A 19,065-nucleotide genomic window follows, 5' to 3' on the forward strand; every position below is an offset into this window, starting at 1 on the left:
TGGCTGACAGGTATGTAATTTTCACTACTGCAGGTCTAAAACCTCTCAAAAACAACTAACAAATGTATTATCAAAGAAAAGCAAAAACTAGTAATATCTCAGCACCTTCAAATTTGTGATAGTGATATAAAACTGCTCTTAAGCAGGGAATGCTTAAACTCTTCCCTCTGAATTCATCTGCACTTAAAAAAAATTAAACTAATCTCTATTTTGACACAATTAAAATTTTGTAAAGGTTCATTTAAATCACTTTGGTAGATCCTTGAACTCAAGGTCTTTAGGGATAGTAATTTATCTGGAATGATTTATGTTGGAAAGAGGCATATGACTTAAACCAGGATGGTTATAAGGTAATTTATTCAGGTGAAACTAGTGGCAGGCGTGTTGGCTAGAGCATACCAACTGAAAGAGAGCTTGAGGATATCCATAAAAGAGAAGGTTGAGAAAAGGTAAATTTGGCCCCTAGCAGGAAGAAGAAAGGAGAATAGGAGAAAGCAAATAAGAGATGTAGAGTAAGATTTGTTTGTTTTTCAGACTTTATCTCAAAGTGTACCTATGAAATAATTTTAAGAAATGTCATTTATGCAACATTAAATGAATATAGAGAGTTAAGAAAAATTGTTCTTTTCTCCCAAGATAGTAAGAAATGGGTAAAGGGAGTAAGGTCTTCTCTGGTGGCTCAGTGGTAAAGAATCCGCCTCCCAGCACGGGAGATGCGAGTTTGATCCCTGGGTCAGGAAGATCCCCTGGGAGAGGGAATGGCAACTCACTCCAGTATTCTGGCCTGGAAAAATGCCATGGACAGAGGAGGCTTACGTGCTACAGTCCATGGGGTCGCAAAGAGCTGGACACAACTTAGCTACTAAACAACGATAACAGCAAAAGGGAGTAAAGTAGTGTTTTTGTTTTTTAGGCCGCGCAGTGCAGCATGCAGGATCTTAGTTCCCCATCCAGGGATCTTACTTGTGCTCCTGAATTGGGAGCACAAGAGCTTAACCACTGGACCAGGGAAGTCAGGAAAGTGGTGTTAAGCTTAGGAACCTTCATAAAATTCTCCCATTCCTAAAGCACAGCTGCACTTTCTTCTGAAAATCTAACATGTCACAACTCCCTAGCAATAAATGCCTTAATACAGATTGTTTTATAATGAATTTTCAAAGACATCTTTAATTGCACTTCACAGAGTGCTGTATCCTATAGGCAGTCAGGTCATTGTTGGTCAGATTGATACATGAAGGGGACCTCACTTTATAGATTTTTTTTTTCTTCTTTTTTTTTTTTTCACTTTATAGATTAATATGACCGAGACGTGGAGTATGCTCTTAAAGTTTGAATTCTAATCCTCAATAGTAATCTATTTTGAATGCATCATTTTATTAATAACCACTGGTTCCATTTGTGTCAGAGTCTGATATATGGCCTGGCCTACATAATAGAAGGGTAGCCATAGAAAGCCTGTTGTGACCTGAGTCTTTGGCTGTGAAACAGGGGAGCCTGAGGTATCCCCCATCTTCATTACTAGCAGGGTTCCTCAGGCTGTCTTAGGCATGGTTGCTGCAGATGTCAGTGTCTTACAGATGGTGTGGGAGGGATGTGCCCTGCATGCAGTAGGACAAGACCCGTGTCTTAGGATATGCATGGTTGAGTGAGAAGCAGGGTAACCCAGGGCACTGGAGGCACTTAGCAAGGCATTGTGTTTAGAGACTGAGGAGGGGAGTTGACTTGTCAAAATGAGTCTGCCAGGCTCAGTGGTCTCAAGCTGCCCACCTATTCTTTGGGGGAAGCTGGGATGCTGAGGGAACCCTTGTAGGACAGATGAAAAGGGATGCTGAGTGTGAGAATCAAGCAGAAGTGATTTCCCTCCTGGTGGAAGCTTTGCTGATTTGGAAGGTCTGACAAATGCTTTGGTTTTGGAAGTTTGACCAACATGTTAGATTTTCAGTCTAGATGGAGTTGACACAGTCCTTCTATTCAGAAAGCTGAGCACCGGGAAGAGGAGAGTAAGTTGGGGTCATTAATTGGCGTTTTTGTAGAAGTATGTAGTGGGTGGGCAGTAATGCTAATAACTTCATTCTTTGGCATCTTCCTTCCCCTGAATACTTGAGAGGGATGCCTTGAAATAGACTGTACTTGAAAGTACAGTCAGAAATGAGTGGAGCCAAGAGTTCTTCTGCTAAAGGTAGGAAAGAAGAAGTCTTGTTGAGTTCTTAGCATTTCCAAGGACGATGTGAGTGACAGAAGGATCATGCATGAAATGTGTAGACTAGTAGCATGAGAAGGTATCTGAGGGTCGCATGTCTTTCTGGAGTACCGGCAGTGGTGACCCTTGCCCTCTGGCAGACTGTGTCTGACTTTGGCTGGTTGCAGTCACTGGCTGACAGAGAAGGAGCAGTAGCGGACCACTGGGAAGCAACAAGCAATCTCTACGTTTTGTGCCAGAGACATTGACCTTCAAATACACATGGGTTCCTAGCTTCCATCCAGATGGCTGAAGCCATTTTGCATATGACCTTTGCATAAATGTGATACTATTGTGCATATTTTAGGGATTTTTATAGGATTTGGTATTCAAAATACATAAATCTATTCCTATCTACTAGACACTCAAATGTATTATTTTGGTATATGAAATGAAAAATAAAAGTTGACACAATCAAAAGAAATGCATATTTGATGTCAGATTAATTGAATGGAAGGTAGGGAAATGCAAATGCATTAAACTCTAACAGTAGCTTTAAACAGAATAAAGTATTGACTTTTCAAAGGATTATGACTATCCTTAATCGTGCCAAAATGAAGCTTGAAGCAATTATTGGTGATACAGATGTATTATTAATACCAGCTGCAACCCAGGTTTTGATTATGTAAGAAAACAGGCTTAAACTTTTGGCAGATGGTTAACTTAAAAATTCAAGTAAATCCAAGTTTTTAAATACTGAAGAGTAGGTAGCATTTCTTTTTGAGAACCCAGTTTTTTTTTGTATTCCACAGGGAATACAAAATGGAATTATCCCAGCCATCTCCAAATATGATGTCATTCTTTAGAAAGTAACTATACCTTTATTTTTCTGAATCCTCAAGTTTATAATCCTTCCTAGGTATTCTGTTTGACCCTAGGAGCCTTTTTTAGGACATGTTCAGGCTTCCATTAGCCATTATCCTCCTTTAAAAAAAAAAATCCTTGATTCTTTTCCTGTGGGACGTCCCTGAATTATCATAGTGCATACTGGGTGGGAGATCCTTTCTTGCCATTGCAGTGTTATCCCTCTTGTGATGGATTGGGGCATGAAGGCAGGACAAATCAATGGGTTGAATTTCGTGAGCTAATAGAATGGTTCCTTCTAGCTTCACTGGCAGGATAGAATCTTTGTCGACAAGGTCACTCAGCAGGACTGCAGACCAGGACCAAGATGTCAGCACTGTGTCTTACCTTCTGGCTTCAGTAGTGTGATGTCGGTCATGCTTGTTTCCATTCCTCCGGATAACAGAGGGGCAGCGTTTTGACTCCTTAGAAAGTAGGAGGGGTAGAGAGACCAAAGTCCCAACCTTGGGAAATTAAATTATCCTTCATCAGTTAAGCATTTGTGTTTTATGGGAGAATGCGATTTGAGTTTCAGATGACTATACAACAAACCAGTGGAAAGAGTTTGCAAATATCCAATGTAACTTTTTGGAGTAGGGGTTTGAAGTCAAAGATAATAGCAAGAGTGAAAGAGAAAAAGGAGCAATTTTTCTAAAGGAGCAATGAGGCTGAAAATAACATGCAGGTGTATATTAACCACCTGCAAACCCATGAGGTCTTTCTGATGGCTTCATAACTGGATACTATCTTTAAGAAAATGTAAGTGGTGACTACTAATTGGGGACAGATTGAGAAACTGAAAGTGAGTACGCTTTTTTTTCGGTGAACATTTTTATTACTTAAAATGTATCATTATCAAGGAAAGGAAAACAGGGTTTCTTCCTTTAAGAAATTTATCCTGTCCCAGGGGGAAAAAAAGACAAATGCAAACAAGACAGTAAAGAATTAACATTCATTAGACGCATTGTTTGCTAGGAAATATACTTACAGTATACCATATTTTTGCATGTATCATATTTGTTACAACACAATGAACTAGGCATTATTATCATCACGTATTTTACTGATAAAAACTGAGACTTGAAACGTTAAAGATCTTTCCCAAAATCATATAGCAATTAAAAGATCCAGAAATCTGACTTCAGATCCCAAACTCTCAGTCACTGTACTTTCCTGGGTCATGGACACCTTCAGTGCTGTTCTGTTGTTCGTGGGGAATAAACCCATCTTCATCTGTGCCTAATGGTTGAATAGCTGGAACATGAAATCTAGTCAGCATGATTTGGTTGATGAGAGCCAGTTAAGGCTGAAGATGTGTGGTTTTATAGCCAACAGACATTTAAAGAGGCAGAGAGTATTAACTAGTCCTATATGGAGGCAGTTGAATAATTTCTTGAACTGATTCCATGTCTTAATTTCCTCTTTTTAAAAAAGTAATCTCCTAATTTGGTAGACCATCCTCTAATTACAGGGCTCATAGATGTTTATTCATTATATTAAAATACAAGTTTTAATGCTGCAGTCTTCAGAGGCCTAAACAACAAGTAACAATTAGCTCTGTGGCTCTTGGCCAAGCAGTGCTAATGCCTAAATTCATCTCATATTTCACTTGGCCAGATTGTAGAATGGCGTTCTTCTACAGTAATTTTCCTTGCATCTTGACTCTCTGTCTTAAATGGCTCTACCGAGGAAATGAACCACTATTTGGACCTCCTTCCTTGCAATGGTCGGTTTTAATAGCATTTGCAATCTTTCCCATAATTTCCTAAGGTGACAGGTTGCTTATGTATAATCTGTTCATGTCTTCATTCATTTAGTCATCTAGCTCTTCCTTCTTGCCTCCTTCCCCTCTACCTTCCTTCCACCCATCCTTCTTTCTTTCTTTCCTCTTTCATTCCTTTCCACTTCCCCCTGATTTTCCTCCTTTCAACAAATAGTAGGTTCTCAAGAAATGCTAGGCCTTGTACTGAGTCCTGTGGGGAATACAGAAATATGTAGATAGATGAATAAGTATTATGATTGATTTGTTCATCCATTTAATTAATATTTATTGAATGCCTCTGGTGTGCCAGGCTCTGGTTTGCAAGCTAGGAATGAAGTCTCTTTTCTCAGTGATTTGTGTTCCTGGACGTGTATTTGGTGGTGGTTTCATCACTCAGTCATGTCCAGCTCTTGTGGCCCAATGGACTGTAGCCCGCCAAGCTTCTCTGTCCATGGGATTTCCCAGGTAAGAATACTGGAGTGGATTGCCATTTCCTTCTCCAGGGAATCTTCCAGACCCAGGGATCAAGCCCATGTCTCCTGCATTGCAGGTAAATTCTTTACCACTGCACCACAGGGAAGCCCCAGGATGTGTATTTGTGAGACAAAAATGTATGTCAACTACTGTGTGCATGCTAAGTCACTTCACCCGTGTCCAACTCTTCGCAGTCCTATGGACTGTAGCCTGCCAGGCTCCTCTGTCCATGGGATTCTACAGGCAAGAATACTGGAGTGGGTTGCCATGCTTTTCTCTAGCGGATCTTCCCGACCCAGGGATTGAACCCATGTCTCTATGTCTCCTGCATTGGCAGGCAGGTTCTTTACCACTGGTGCCACCTGAGAAGCGTGAGGTCAAGCAAGTAGTAGTAAGAACTATAGAGAAAAATGAAGCAGGGAATGGAGAGAGAGGTGATGGAGGTAGGGTGGTTTGGGATGGCCTCTCTATTAAAATGACATTTGATCAGAGAAACATTTATCTAAGGGAAGAACAAGTACCAAGGCCCTCAGGGAATTCATTTCTAAGAAGGAAAAAAGGTGTAAAGGTAAATCCGTGTAACAGAAGGTAGAACAGGTAAGTGATGTAAAGAATGCATGGATAAAACAGCTGCTGGGTGAGGTCAGAGGGAGAGGAGATACCTGCTGGGGAGGAGGGGCAATGAAAGAGCACAACCCACTTCCTGAGGGCTAACACACACTCTAACACCTTAGGTCCTTTCTTGAAGAGTGACCATTCTCCTCCATTATGAGATAGTTGGGTGTGCACCTAATTAAGGTACCCTTTAAGATGCTGAGATTTTAATAGAGACGAAAATAAGTTACATCATCTGTCTACTTTCCCTTCTGGTTTTAGGCTCCTCTAAATCATATTTCTTATTTGTAAGAAGACTGTCTACTCATGTCCAGTGTTGCCCCACCAAAGACTAGAAGGTCAAGAGATTACTCCTGCTTTTAGACAACTGTGCCTTGTGCTCAAGATTAGGTCGCCTTTATTTTTACTTGCTTTGGTCATCTTGGTGAGGTCCTAGCTCTTCTATTAGGATGCAAGTGCCCCAGTGAAAAAGGAAACACTTTAAAGCAGTATCGACTCACCTTTGGCTTTTAGCCAGAGAGAGTTCAAACAAGGAACTATAAAAATAAACTACAAGATTATATCATATTTTTATTTTTAAAATGGGATGCTGGCAAGAAGGGAATATAGGTCTGTAAGTGAAGAGAGAATGAAGAGAAAGAGCACAAGGTGATGGGATAGAAGGAAAGAGAAAAAAGGATATCATTTAATTTCACAGAAAGAGATATGTATCCAAATCTTGAAACTGATCCAACTGAGACCTTTTGAGATATAGGGATAAATACATTTTGAAGAGCAGAAATACCTTGATAAGCTACTTGAAGCAAAGATGTGAGTGTGGGGATCTGCAGGAGCTGAGGCAAACTCATGACAAGTGAAGTGGGGTGCCTTAGAAATGAACAGGGATTTAGAGGGGACTGGAGGTAGAAGGAGAGACAGAAGAGAAAGCAGAAGGAAGAGAGTGAAAAGCAACAATATGGAGGGTGACTGGTGCCCAAGGCAAGGAAATGACCAAGCAACCTTTAGCAATACAGATATCTGTTTTTGAATTTTAAATGATTTCTGCTGCAGTGTAGATTTTTCTTTCCAAAACCTTCAGTAATGCTTTCTCCTTGTTCAAAAGGCCTTCACTGGAGGGACATATTGGGTTGAAATTAAGGATAAGAACAACCCATGGCAGAGTAGGGTGGCTTCCCTGGTGGCTCAGAGGTGAAGAATCTGCCTGCCAATGCGGGAGGTGGGGTTCAATCCCTGGCTCAGGAAGATCCCCTGGAGAAGGAAATGGTAACCCATTTCAGTATTCTTGCCTGGGAAATCCCATGGACAGAGGAGCCTGGGGAGGTTAGTCCATGGAGTCGCAGAGTCAGACATGACTTAGCAACTAAAGAACAACATGGCAGAGCAGAGTTGAGCTGGACAGGAATGGATGATGAGAGAACTGCTGATCTTGGTATTCACTCAACAGACGCAGGTGCAGAGTCAGCCATTTAGAGGGTCCCTCTACCCTCAAGCTCCACTGAAGAAATGAGCAGAAATCCCAAGGCTGCCACTGCATTTTTCTACAGTTGATAACGTGGAGATTTTAATCTGTCTTTATCTAGACATTAAGAAATAGGTCAACACCAGTTGATATCCAGATTACATATACTTAAAAAAAATTTTTATTAGAAGTTCATGTATCAGAACTTCAGAAGTGAAGATGAAAGCTGAAACTCCAGTGCTCAACATGAAGGGGAAGGGAATGTTTGATGTATAGCATAAAGTGGTTCTTCCTTTTAATAGATGGGAAGCAAGCTGTCTTTCGTAAAGAATTATCTGATTTGTGTGTCTCTCAGGAGGGTCTTTCACAGAAGTGGGTCTTTTCTATGGGGAATCTGGAAGTGGAGGGGTTCTACACTATTTCTTCTCATAGCCCCGAGGGCACATTTGAAAACTTTGAATATCCTACTTAATTTCTTTGTTTTTGAAGCTGTGGAAAATCCCAACTATCCAGAGAGGGCAAACTTGTGGAAGGCTGAGCAAGGAGATGACTGAGTCATTACTGTGCTCTTTGATTTGAATACTAACCATGGGCAGTGTGTGTTCAAACCTACCTTCAGTCCTGTTTGGAGACTTCTGATTCCTGATAAGATGACCCGCCCAGCCTGGGTTCCTGAACCCCTTTCTGTGTGCATGTGTGCTCAGTCACTCAGTCATGTATGACTCTGCTACCCCATGGACTGTAGCCTGACAGGAATTTTCCAGGCAAGAATACTGGAGTGGGTTGCCATTTCCTACTCCAAGGGATCTTCCCAACCTAGAGATCAAACCCTCATTGCTTTTGTCTCCTACATTGGCAGATGGATTCTTTACCACTGCACCACCATCCTACAGAAGCCAGAGGGAAATCAGCGGGTCTGGTAGACTAATACAAACAAACAAACTCCAGGGAACACTGAGGCAAAGATTTTGCCTGGGTTTCAGAGTGTGTGAAATGGCAATGTTTGGAAGAGAGTTGGACCAGATCTCTACTGTCCAATATGGTAGCCACCAGACTCAGGTGGCTATGGAGTGCTTACACTGTGGCCAGTCTGAATTGAGATGTGCTGCAAAGGTAAAATATCTCATCCCCTCACCCCCGCCAGATTTTTTTTTTTTTTTTTGAAGACTTACTATAAAAAAGGGAAGGTGATATATGTCACTAATTCATTTTTATATTGCTTACATACTGAGATGATAATGTTTTGGATTTATTGGATTAAATAAAACATATTATTTATATTAGTTTCTAGGGCTGCTGTAACAAAGTGGCCACATCGACTGTAGCTTGCCAGACTCCTCTGTCCATGCAGTTTTCCAGGCAAGAATACTGGAGTGGGTTACCATTTCCTCCTCCAGGGGATCTTCCTGACCCAGGATCCAACCCACATACCTTGTGTCTCCTGCATTGGCAGCTGGATTCTTCACCACTAGTGCCACTTGGGGATAGATTGAGTAGCTTAAACAACAGAAATTGATTTTCCTACAGATCTGGAGCCTAGAAGTCCAGGGTCTAGATGTCAGCAGAGTCTGTTTCTTCTGAGGCCTCTCTTGTTGGCTTTTAGATGCCTGTCCTCTCCACGTATCTTCATATTGTCATTCCTCTGTATGTCTGTGTCCTAATTGCCTCTTTTTGTAAGGACATTAGTCTCATTGAAGTAGGGCCCATCCCAGTGACCTCATTTTAACTTAATTAAGATAAGACCTCTTTAAAGGTCCTAACTGCAGATACAGTCACATTCTGAAGTACTAGAGATTAGGATTTCAACATATGAATTGGAGGATGGGTGCTCATTCACCCTATATCATTATTAAAATTAAACTCACCTGTTTCTTTTTATTTTTTAAAAATGTGGCTACTATAAAATTTAAAATTATACATGTGGCTGCATTAGATTTCTGTTGGACAGGATTACACTAGACTATAACTCCAAAAGGCAGACTCCTTTAAATGTTGTGAGTGCCAAAGAATTGATGCTTTTGAACTGTGGTGTTGGAGAAGACTTTTGAGAGTCCATTGGACTGCAAGGAGATCCAACCAGTCCATGCTAAAGGAAATCAGTCCTGAATATTCATTGAAAAAACTGATGTTGAAGTTGAAACTCCAATACTTTGGCCACCTGATGCGAAGAACTGACTCATTTGAGAAGACCCTGATGCTGGGAAAAATTGAAGGTGGGAAGAGAAGGGGATGACAGAAGATGAGATGGTTGGATGGCATCACGGATTCAATGGACATGAGTTTGTGTAAACTCCGGGAATTGGTGATGGACAGGGAGGCCTGGCATGCTGCACTCCATGGGGTCACAACAAGTCGGACATGACTAAGCAACTGAGCCGAACTGAACTGAACTGAATTGAGTTTCCTAGTATCTTGGACAGTTCAGTCGCTCAGTCGTGTCTGACTCTTAGTGACCTCATGAACCGCAGCACGCCAGGCCTCCCTGTCCATCACCAATTTGCGGAGTTTACCCAAACTCATGTCCACTGAGTTGGTAATGCCATCCAACCATCTCATCCTCTGTCATCCCCTTCTCCTCCTACCATCAATCTTTCCCAGCATCAGGGTCTTTTCAAATAAGTCAGCTCTTCGCATCAGGTGGCCAAAGTATTGGAGTTTCAGCTTCAATATCAGTCCTTCCAATGAACACTCAGGACTGATCTCCTTTAGGATGGACTGGTTGGATCTCCTTGCAGTCCAAGGGACTCTCAAGAGTCTTCTCCAACACAGTTCAAAAGCATCAATTCTTCAGTGCTCAGCTTTCTTTATAATCCAACTCTCACATCCATACATGACTACTGGAAAAACCATAGCCTTGACTGGACGGACCTTTGTTGGCAAAGTAATGTCTCTGCTTTTTAATATGCTATCTAGGTTGGTCACAACTTTTCTTCCAAGGAGCAAATGTCTCAATTTCATGGCTGTAGTCACCATCTGCAGTGATTTTGGAGCCCCCCAAAATAAGGTCTGTCACTGTTTCCACCTGTTTCCCCATCTATTTGCCATGAAATTATGGGACCAGATACCATGATTTAGTTTTCTGAATGTTGAGTTTTAAGCCAACCTTTTCACTCTCCTCTTTCACTTTCATCAAGAGGCTCTTTAGTTCTTCTTCACTTTCTGCTGTAAGGGTGGTGTCATCTGCATATCTGAGATTATTGATATTTCTCCCGGCAATCTTGATTCCAGCTTGTGCTTCATCCAGCCCAGTGTTTCTCATGATATACTCTGCATAGAAGTTAAATAAGCAGGGTGACAATATACAGCCTTGACGTACTCCTTTTCCTATTTGGAACCAGCCTGTTGTTCCATGTCCAGTTCTAACTGTTGCTTCCTGACCTGCATACAGAGCCTGCCACAAATACAAGCTTGATCACAGTGGTTGAATGTCAAATAAATGAGCACTATAGGCAATTGGTAGGGTGAGAGAGGATTTTAGGTGTGCATCTCTATAAGATCCCTTGCCCTGGTGTTTACCTGAGTAGCTTGTGGTTGGCTGCATTGCTACCATGAAGGAGGAAAATAATAGCCATCCTGACAGCTGTCTAACAGTGCAGAGGTGAATCTGGCTGGGGCAGTGGTAGTTTACAGTTGGTGCAAGCAGGAATACTGGTCTTCAAGCCTTCTCCCCTTCTTAGCATCCTTCTCCACTTTGAGACCTATGTGCTAAAATGAAAGGAGGCAGGTCTTGAGGGTTGGTGTCAAGAGGGGTACATACTATAATATCAGAGGATTTCTGAAGTTCCCAGGAGGTCACAACATAGAGTCTTCTTTCACAAAAGTGATTTAAAAAGACTATTTCAAAAATGTTTTGAAAAATTAAATGAACTAAGTTTCTTGAAAAATGTGAAATTACAAAACTGATGTAAGAAGAAAGAGAATTTTTGAGTCTGAAGTGGTAATTAAAAGCCCTCATCCCCAAAAGCTTTAGACAAAAATGGCTTTATGGGAGAGTTCTACCAAATTTTCAAGGAAAGAAAATCAATGTTATATATACATTTTAGAAATAAAGAGGAAAACCCCCCAACTAATTTTTTTTTTAGGATAGTATGACCGTAAGCCAAATAAAGACAGCACAGGGAAAGATAATTATAGGTCTGCTTAAGAATGCCATGTGAAAATTCCAGATAATCATCCCTAAGTCCATCGGTATATTACAGATATCAGATCAAGTAAAGATGGTTTAGCTTCAGAAATCCCAATTCAGTATCTTAATTGACTAATAACTTTTTCACGGTTGTTTTGATATATGCAGTACAAGCTTTCAATAAACTTCAACATCTATTAATAATTCAAAAACAATTCTGCTGCCTGGCTCTCGCCATGTCAGTTGAGTTACATGCTTCCCACGAGTCAACTGTGTTTGTTCCCAAAGCTCTTTGTACCAGTTGTACTTGATATTGTAATTATGTACTTTAGTTAAATATTATATAAACCAAAGCATGAAAAGAGAATTGTTTTGCTGAAAGCTCCATTGAATGTTTTGGAAAGATTTGCTAAAGGCAAACCACTAATAAATATTGCTATCAGATCATTGTCATTTCTATCATATTAAAAGCAAAGGCTTTGGTCCTACATCAAAAGATTGATCAATGAATATGGATTTAATAAGTTAAAACAAAAATTCTAATGAGTGCATCATTTTGTGTAATTCCCTATCCTTACTGACTTTTATTCATTTACTAATTGTTACCAATAATGTGAGATACAAGGGCTCTCATTGTATTATTTTGAAAAACAACACTGTCTGAATTCCAAGTATCACCCCTTCCATTCTTTTCAACCTCTCATTTGATTATGAAGAGGACTTGTAAGTGAATTAATACGCTTTCATCCTACCTAGCCTGCTGTGTCACTGCATGGTTAGGAAAGAAGATGTGTTAGACTGTCTATGTTAGGACGCCCCCCCTCTCTTGCTCACTGAAATTATTAAATCTACAAGAAGTCAAAAAATTCAGGCTCCTATACGTTCCCATTTATTTTGTGTCACTTCTGAAACTGTTTTCTCATCATTCTCTCAACTTTGTATTCCTGAGTTTGAATAAAAATACAACATCTGAAACCTCTCTGTTCCCCTTTTGCCCTAGATCTCAGTCACTAGAAGTAGTTTTTTCTTGTTGTTGTGGAAATGTACTGGGATGCCATTCTATAACTTCTTTCTTAGAATTGTGCAAATTGAAATAGTATTCCAGAACCCAGATTTCTGGAAAAATAACAATGTTTCAACTTTTTTTTCTTATGATAAGAAGGAATTTTGGAAAAAAGCATCATAGAAGGGTGCTAAATATGATTTAGTTATGGACGCTTGCTGGACTCTTGCCCATCACTTTCTTTCTTGATATAGGTAAAAACTATGTATTTTCTCCTTTTGTAGTATGTATAGAGAAAACCAGAAGTGGAGAGTAAAATAGGAGATGGTCAAGGTGCATAGTTTCTTTTTAAAGGGCTTCCTTGATATATAATCCACATATCATACAATTCAAGCATTTAAAGTATACAATTCAGAACTTCCTTGGAGGTCCAGTGGTTAAGATTTCACACTTCCATTGCAACGGGTGCAGGTTTGATCACTCATTGAGGAACTAAGATCCTGTATGCCACATAGTGTGGCAAAGAAAAAAGGGTACGATTCAGTGGATTTTGGTACTTATCATAATTTTTTTTCCAGTTTTATTGAGACTGGCATACAGCTATGTATACATTTGTGTACAACATAATGATTTGACTTACCTATTATTCATCATGAGATAATTATCATAATAAGCTTAGAGAGCATTCACCCTCTCATATAGATACAGAATAAAAGAAAAAGAATAAATTCTTTCCCTTGTAGTGAGAATACCTAGGATTTACTCCCTTAACAGCATTCTAGTATAACATACATCAGTGCTAATTATATTACTCCTGCTGAACACTGCATCTCTAGTATTTATTAATCTTATAACTTGGAAGTTTTTACCTTTTGATCACCATCATCCAGTTCTCCTTCCCCCTACCTGTCACCTCTGATGACCACAGATCTGATCTCTTTTTTTTCTGAGTTTGTTTTTCAAAGTATAATTGACCTTATAGGTCAATTACGTATTAGTTTCTGGTGCACCCTATGGTGATTTTGATATTTCTATTCATTACAAATTGATCACCACAATACATCTAGTTACCATCTATTGCAGCACAAATATGTTACATTATTATTGACAGTATTCCCCATGCAGTGCATTTCATCCCTATTACTCATTTATTTTATACCTGGAAGTTTGTACCTCTTAATCTTCCTCACGTTTTCACTCATCCCTGCTCTGACAAGCACCTGTTTGTCTTCTGTATCTGTGACTCTAATTCTTGTGTGTTGGTTTTTTTTTTACAACAAAAATTTATTCATTTTTGTTTTTTGCTCATGGGGTTCTCAAGGCAAGAATACTGAAGCGGTTTGCCATTCCCTTCTACAGTGGACCACATTTGTCAGAACTCTCCACCATGACCCATCTGTCTTGGGTAACCCTACACAGCATGGCTCATAGTTTCATTCAGTTAGACAAGGCTGTGGTCCATGTGATCAGATTGGTTAGTTTTCTGTGACTGTGGTTTTCAGACTGTCTGCCAGAATAAGAGGCTTATAGAAGTTCCTGATGGGAGAGCCTGACTGAGGGGGAAAATGGGTCTTGTTCTGATGGGTGGGGCCATGCTCAGTAAATCTTTAATCCAATTTTCTGTTGATGGGTGGAGCTGTGTTCCCTCCCTGCTATTTCAGATCAGATCAGATCAGTCCCTCAGTCCTGACTGTTTGCGACCCCATGAATTGCAGCACGCCAGGCCTCCATGTCCATCACCAACTCCCGGAGTTCACTGAGACTCACATCCATCAAGTCAGTGATGCCATCCCGCCATCTCATCCTCTGTCGTCCCCTTCTCCTCTTGCCCCCAATCCCTCCCAGCATCAGAGTCTTTTCCAATGAGTCAACTCTTCGCATGAGGTGGCCAAAGTACTGGAGTTTCAGCTTTAGCATCATTCCTTCCAAAGAAATCCCAGGGCTGATCTCCTTCAGAATGAACTGGTTGGATCTCCTTGCAGTCCAAGGGACTCTCAAGAGTCTTCTCCAACACCACACTTCAAAAGCATGAATTCTTCAGCACTCAGCCTTCTTCACAGTCCAACTCTCACATCCATACATGACCACTGGAAAAACCATAGCCTTGACTAGATGAACCTTTGTTGGCAAAGTAATGTCTCTGCTTTTGAATATGCTATCTAGGTTGGTCATAACTTTCCTTCCACGGAGTAAGCGTCTTTTAATTTCATGGCTGCAGTCACCATCTGCAGTGATTTTGGAGCCCAGAAAAATAAAGTCTGACACTGTTTCCACTGTTTCCCCATCTATTTCCCATGAAGTGATGGGACCAGATGCCATGATCTTCGTTTTCTGAATGTTGAGCTTTAAGCCAACTTTTTCACTCTCCTCTTTCACTTTCATCAAGAGGCTCTTTAGTTCTTTGCTTTCTGCCATAAGGCTGGTGTCATTTGCATATCTGAGGTTATTGATATTTCTCCCGGCAATCTTGATTCCAGCTTGTGTTTCTTCCAGTCCAGCGTTTCTCATGATGTACTCTGCATATAAGTTAAATAAGCAGGGTGACAATATACAGCCTTGACGAACTCCTTTTCCTATTTGGAACCAGTCTGTTGTTCCATGTCCAGTTCTAATTGTTGCTTCCTGACCTGCATACAAATTTCTCAAGAGGTAGATGAGGTCGTCTGGTATTCCCATCTCTTTCAGAATTTTCCACAGTTTATTGTGATCCACACAGTCAAAGGCTTTGGCATAGTCAATAAAGCAGAAATAGATGCTTTTCTGGAACTCTCTTGCTTTTTCCATGATCCAGCGGATGTTGGCAATTTGATCCCTAGTTCCTCTGCCTTTTCTAAATCCAGCTTGTACATCTGGAAGTTCTTGGTTCACATACTGCTGAAACCTAGCTAGAAGGATTTTGAGCATCACCTTGCTAGCATGTGAAATGAGCTCAATTGTGTGATCGTTTGAACGTTCTTTGGCATTGCCCTTTTTTTTGGAGTTGGATTGGAATGAAAACTGACCTTTTCCAGTCCTGTTGCCACTGCTGAGTTTTCCAAATTTGCTGGCATATTGAGTGCAGCACTTTCACAGCATCATCTTTTAGAATTTGAAATAGCTCAGCTGGAATTCCATCACCTCTGCTAGCTTTGTTCATAGTAATGCTTCTTAAGCCCCCCTTGACTTCACAGTCCATGATGTCTGGCTCTAGATGGGTTTTCCAGGTCATTATGACCCACTTTTGTACAGTTCTTCTGTGTATTCTGGCCAGCTCTTCTTAATATCTTCTGCTTCTATTAGGTCTATACCATTTCTGTCCTTTATTGTGCTCATCTTTGCATGAAATGTTCCCTTGGTATCTCTAATTTTCTTGAAGAGATCTCTAGTCTTTCCCAATCTATTGTTTTCCTCTATTTCTTTGCATTGTTCAGATAAGAAGGCTTTCTTATCTCTCCTTGCTATTGTTAGGAACTCTGCATTCAGATGGATATATCTTACCCTTTCTCTTTTGCCTTTTACCTCTCTTCTTTTCTCAGGCTATTTGTAAGTCCTCCTCAGACAACCATTTTGCCTTCTTGTATTTATTTTTCTTGGGGATGGTCTTGATCCCTTCCTCCTGTACAATGTCATGAACCTTCATCCATAGTTCTCCAGGCACTCTGTTTATCAAATATAATCCCTTGAATCTATTTGTCATTTCCACTGTATAATCATAAGGGATTTGATTTAGGTCACACCTTAAGGGTCTAGTGGTTTCCTCTACTTTCTTCAATTTAAGTTTGAATTCATGATCTGAGCCACAGTCAGCTCCCTGTCTTGTTTTTGCTGACTGTATAGAGCTTCTCCATCTTTGGCTGCAAAGAATATAATTTCAGTCTGATTTTGGTGTTGACCATTTGCCTTCTTCCAATTCATGACCATGATAGATCTTTCCATTTTTTTTTTCCCTTCAGTTTCTTTCATCAGTGTCTTGTAGTTTTCCAAGTACAGTACAGGTATTTTAACCTCTTGTTAGCTTTATTCCTAGGTATTTTACTATTTGATGCTATTTTAAATAGAACTGCTTTCTTAATTTCTGTTCTTGGTGGTTTTGGCCAGTGTACAAAAGCACACAGTTTATGTTTTTGATGCCATTTTTTACATAGTTTTTGGATACCTCTTTTTTTTTGGCGTCCCTTGACTACTTATTGTACTTATATAGTTTATTTTATGACTTTTGTCTTTTAACCTTCATGCTCGTCTTGCAAGTGGTAAGCCTCTGCTTTTATTGTTTGTCTTTACTGTGAGAGTTTTTTTTCTTTCATGTATTTTCTTATTTCTAGTTATGGACTTTTCTGCTTAAGGAAGATCATTTAACATTTCTTGTAAGGCTGGTTTAGTGGTGATGAACACTTTTTTTAATTTTTAATTATCTTGGAAATTTTTGTATGTCCTTCAACTCTGAATTATATTCTTGCCAGGTAGAGTATTCTTGGCTTTTATATACATTAAAGATTAACTGCAAATAGAAAAGAACAGTAGGAAAAGCAAACAAAGGAATAAATGTAGAAAAAATAATAATAGTTTTAAAAAATTAAAAATTACAATTAAAAAAAAAGAAAAGAAAAAAAAAGGGGGGAAACACTACAGAACTGCAAAAGCCCAGCATAGAGGCAGAGGTTTATGACAACAGTAAAAATTGTGACTGAGGGGAAAAAAAGCTAAAAGCTTGATTGGATTTCTTCGTGCCAGTAAAATCAACCACTACAACAGGGAAAAAAGGAAAAGAAAAAAATCCAAAAGAATCTACAGAACAAATAAAAAAATAAGAATAATAAATGTTTTTCTTGAGTCACTGCTGTTAGGGTCCTTTCCCTTGCTGGGAGTCACAGACCACCTCACCTCCCTAGCATGTCCTCCAACACTGTGCTGATCTCTGGACCTGCTGTGGGGGCAGCTGAGATTCTAATCTGGTCCTCCTCCTGTGTGTTCTTGCCTCCAATGTCCACAGCTATCAGAGCTAGTGTGTTTTCTTTTGTGGGAACTCTCAGTGGCCTTTTATATATTCCATAGACACAGAGTCTGCTTAGTTGATTGTGTGGATTTAATCTGCAGCTTGTATAGCTGGTGGGAAGGTTTTGGGTGTCCTTCCTTAGCCACACTGCCCCTGGGTTTCAATTGTGGTTTTATTTCCACCTCTGCATGTGGGTCGTCCACTGGGGTTTGCTCCTGAGGCTGCCCTGGAGGACTGGGGTTTGCCCCTGTGAGGGCCAGGTGTGGACGTGGTGCAGCTGCTTGGGTCGCAGGGGTTCTGGCAGCACCAGGTACTCAATGGGGTTGGCAGCTAGGGCAGCAGGAAATATAGTGCTCTAGAAGGGTATGGCAACAAGTATTGGCCAATACCTCCAGTATTCTTGCCTGGAGGACCCCCTCTCTGACAGAGAAGTCTGGCAGGCATTAGTCTACAGGGTCACAAAGAGCTGGACATGACAGAAGTGACCCAGTGCGCAGAGATGCAAGACTTTTTTGCCCATGGCAGCTCTGCCCCAGTTAGAGTTGAGCATGAAGGTGGTGCAGCTGCTTGGTTTGTGGGGACCCTGGCAGCACCAAGTGTGCAGGGACATGAACTGCCTCCGTCACAGGAGTTACAGCCCCACCTGAGTCTTTTTTTTGAGTCTCTTGTAGCTGGCCATCAGAAGGCCTCTTTGTCCAGTCATTCTCCATAGCTCCACCTGTTCAGGCACTTAGAGGGCTCCCTTGCCTGGGGTCCTTCTCTGTTGTTTGGTGCATCAGGAACAAAAAGGGACCCCCTGACTGGGGTCCTACTCTGTAGATTGGCACATCAGACACTTAAAGGGGCACGCTGGGTGGGGTCCTACTCTGTAGTTTAGTGCCTCAGGTGTTTGACGGGCCAGCCTCTCTATTGTTCAGTTGCTGATGGTGGTGTGGAGAGAGAGAGGCTATGGTGATGGCTCCCCCATCTCCTTGTGACTCAACAGTATGTCGCCTTGCTTCCATGGCTGCCTGGTTTTCCTCCACTGGCATTTCCCACCACGATCTCCTCCCTCACATCCCCTCACTCTGTGTCTCTGCAGTCAACAGCAGCCCTCAACCTGGGATTGCTCCACAGTCCCTTAACTCCAGACCCACCTGCTGCCCCCTCCAGGAGACCAGTATTCCTGTCTGGTGTATGGCTGTGGCAAGGCCTGTCTGATTCTCATTCCATTTAGGCTGCCACAGATCAGCTGTTTCAGCCTTAAATGTATCTCTGACTGTAGGGATCGGACCCCTGCTTCAGTTCCCCCATCCACTGAGGGCAGGTCTAGTCCTACTAACACTCCTGTTTTCCCCCTAGTTCCTTCCTCCTACCGAGTTTTGTGTGATTCTATATATTATTTTCCACTGGTCAGGTACTCCTGTCTGCTCTCAGCTGGTGTTCTGCATGCACTGCTGTGTCTGAAGGTGTATTCCCGATGTATCCATGCAGAGAGATGTACTCCACGTCCACCTCCTCCTCCACCATCTTGGAACTTCATACATTGAGATTGCTGGTGGCTTTGGCAGGCAGGCAGGGTCTGGAGTGGGA

This window comes from Bos javanicus, chromosome 10 (genome assembly GCF_032452875.1).
Source record: "Bos javanicus breed banteng chromosome 10, ARS-OSU_banteng_1.0, whole genome shotgun sequence".
Lineage (NCBI taxonomy): Eukaryota > Metazoa > Chordata > Mammalia > Artiodactyla > Bovidae > Bos > Bos javanicus.